The sequence below is a fragment of the Tursiops truncatus genome, chromosome 21 (assembly GCF_011762595.2).
Source record: "Tursiops truncatus isolate mTurTru1 chromosome 21, mTurTru1.mat.Y, whole genome shotgun sequence".
NCBI classification, from domain to species: Eukaryota; Metazoa; Chordata; class Mammalia; order Artiodactyla; family Delphinidae; genus Tursiops; species Tursiops truncatus.
The window spans coordinates 16559689-16563154 of NC_047054.1; the positions used below are offsets into that span (position 1 = coordinate 16559689).

The 3466-nt window shown below is 38.9% G+C and overlaps 1 pseudogene; it reads left to right on the plus strand.

Annotated features, from left to right (window-relative positions):
- The first annotated feature begins 2361 nt into the window (after positions 1-2361).
- Positions 2362-2697, plus strand: LOC117310041 (complex III assembly factor LYRM7 pseudogene; annotated as a pseudogene).
- Positions 2698-3466: the final 769 nt, after the last annotated feature.

The following is a 3466-nucleotide window of genomic DNA, read 5'->3' on the forward strand; positions in this document are numbered from 1 at the left end:
TTTTATAGTGTCTGGCCTTATATTTAGGTCTTTAACACATTTTGAGTTTATTTTTGTGTATGGTGTTACAGAGTCTTCTTCTTTCATTGTTTTACATGTAGCTGTCCAGTTTTCCCAGGACCACTTATTGAAGTGGCTCTCTTTTCACCATTGTATATTCTTGCCTCCTTTATCAAAGATAAGGTGACCATATGTGCGTGGGTTTATCTCTGGGCTTTCTACCCTGTTCCATTGATCTATATTTCTGTTTTTGTGCCAGCACCATACTGTCTTGATTACTGTAGCTTTGTAGTATAGGCTGAAGTCAGGGAGCCTGATTCCTCCAGCTCCGTTTTTCTTTCTCAAGACTGCTTTGGCTATTCGGGGTCTTTTGTGTTTCCATACCAATTGTGAAATTTTTTATTCTAGTTCTGTGAAAAATGCCATTGGTAGTTTGATATGGATTGCACTGAATCTGTAGATTGCTTTGGGTAGTATAGTCATTTTCACAATATTAATTCTTCTAATCCAAGAACATGGTATATCTCTCCATCTGTTTGTATCATCTTTTCTTTCATCAGTGTCTTATTTTCTGCAGACAGGTCTTTTGTCTCCTTAGGTAGGTTTATTCCTAGGTATTTTATTCTTTTGTTGCAATGGTAAATGGGAGTGTTTCCTTAATTTCTCTTTCAGATTTTTCATCATTAGTGTATGGGAATGCAAGAGATTTCTGTGCATTAATTTTGTATCCTGCCACTTTACCAAATTCATTGATTAGCTCTAGTAGTTTTCTGGTAGCACCTTTAGGATGCTCTATGTATAGTATCATGTCATCTGCAAACAGTAACAGCTTTACTTCTTTTCTGATTTGGATTCCTTAATGGGAGAAAATATTTGCAAATGAAGCAACGGACAAAGGATTAATCTCCAAAATTTACAAGCAGCTCATGCAGCTCAATATCAAAAAAACAAACAACCCAATCCAAAAATGGGCAGAAGACCTAAATAGACATTTCTCCAAAGAAGACATACAGATTGCCAAAAAACACACAAAAGGATGCTTAACATCACTAATCATTAGAGAAATGCAAACCAAAACTACAATAAGGTATCACCTCACACCAGTCAGAATGGCCATCATCAAAAAATCTACAAACAATAAATGCTGGAGAGGGTGTGATGAAAAGGGAACCCTCTTGCACTGTTGGTGGGAATGTAAACTGATACAGCCGCTATGGAGAACGGTATGGAGGTTCCTTAAAAAACTAAAAATAGAAGTACCAGACGACCCAGCAATTCCACCACTAGGCATATACCCTGAAAAAACCATAATTCAAAAAGAGTCATGTACCACAATGTTCATTGCAGCTCTATTTACAATAGCCAGGACATGGAAACAACCTAAGTGTCCATCAACAGATGAATGGATAAAGAAGATGTGGCACATATATACAATGGAATATTATTCACCCATAAAATGAAACGAAATTGAGTTATTTGTAGTGAGGTGGATGGACCTAGAGTCTGTCATACGGAGTGAAGTAAGTCAGAAAGAAAAAACAAATACCGTATGCTCACACATATATATGGAATCTAAGGGGGAAAAAAATGGTTCTGAAGAACCTAGGGGCAGGATGGGAATAAAGACGCAGACCTACTAGAGAATGGACTTGAGGATACGGGGAGGGGGAAGGGTAAGCTGGGACGAAGTGAGAGAGTGGCATGGACATATATACACTACCAAACGTAAAATAGATAGCTAGTGGGAAGCAGCCGCATAGCACAGGGAGATCAGCTCGGTGCTTTGTGACCACCTAGAGGGGTGGGATAGGGAGGGTGGGAGAGAGATGTAAGAAGGAGGGGATATGGGGATATATGTATATATATATAGCTGATTCACTTTGTTATAAAGCAGAAATTAACACACCATTGTAAAGCAATTATACTCCAATAAAGATGTTAAAAAAATAAAACTCATACTTATTGCTATTCAGCTGTTCTGCTACATTTCCCTTGTAAACAATATCCCAATATCCAAGACATCTGAGTATTTCACGTCTTCTCTTTTCTCCTCTTCCTTCTCAGCTGCGGAATTGAAGCAACCCAACAGAAAGTCCCTCATCTTCCCGCCACCAACTACAATCTACCAGAGCTTTGCCTCTTCTTGTGACAGCATCAAGGTGTCCCTATTCCTATCACAAGGTCACACCTCCACCTGCACTCTGGGCCCCATCATCTCTCACCAGCTCAAAGACTGTGTTTCAGCCCATATCCCCTGTCTCCCCTGCATCATCATAACTTCCTGTACACTAGATAATTCTCATCAACATAGAAACCGACTGCAAAATATCCCTCAGTTAAAAACCCTCCCTTAGGAGAAGTAGCCGCAGCGGTGAGGAGAGCCATGGGTCAGGCGGCCAAGGTTTTACAGCTCTTTAAAACACTGCACAGGACCAGACAACAAGTTTTTAATAATGATGCTATGGCATTAGAAGCAGCCAGAATAAAGATAAACAAAGAATTCAAATGTAAAGAAGTGAAACTTCTCCTAAGAAAACAGAAGAACTAATAAAAATAGGTTCTAATGTTGGATTGATACTGAGAACATCTGTTATACAAGGTATTCACACAGAACACATTATGCTGAAATTGGTCCCTAGGAAAGACCTTCTTATAGAAAATTTGCCATATTGTGATGCACCAACTCAGAAACAATGAATTTTTTTAGAATAAAATTAAGTCTTTGTCATTTTTAATTTTAAAATATATAACTCTGGCTAAACTCCTGGAAATGCAAATATTTTTCTCTGAAATGGCATATTGAAAATGAGTGCATTAGAGTATAGTTTCATAATTTAAAAAAAAAAAAAAACCCTCCCTTGACTTGAGGTCTCTGTCTCTTTCCCTCATTTCCACTCCCTCACATCACATCCTCTCTTCCTCCCATTCTAGTCAAGCGTCCATCCCATGGCTTCCTCGAAGCTCCATGCTGCCAAATACAGCAATTCGTTTCCTTGTTGCATCTTACTCTGCTTCTCAGCAGGATTTGACAGAGCTGATCATAACTGTTGAAACACTGGCTTCTATGACATCATATTCTTTTGGTTCTCCCTCTACTTCTCTGGCTACTCTTCAGTCTTCTTTGATGACCTCTCTTCCTCTACAAGACTTCTAAATCCAGGTTTTTGCCCTGGGCCTTCTTCCCTTCTCTGTTGATCGTCTCTTCTGGCTAAGCTAATTCAGGCCCATGCTATTAAATCCTACCTCTAAGCCAATAACTCTCAAATTTATATTTTCTAGTACTGAGGTCCAGACTAGTATGTCTAACTGTCTTTTCAATAACACTACTTAAATGTCTAATAGGCCTTTGAAACTTAACACATCCAAAGCAAGACTCTTGACTTTCAACCCAAGTAAATGGTACTATCCAACCAGTTGTTCAGGCCCAAAGTCTATAAGTCCCATCCTTTTCTCCTCATTCCCCACA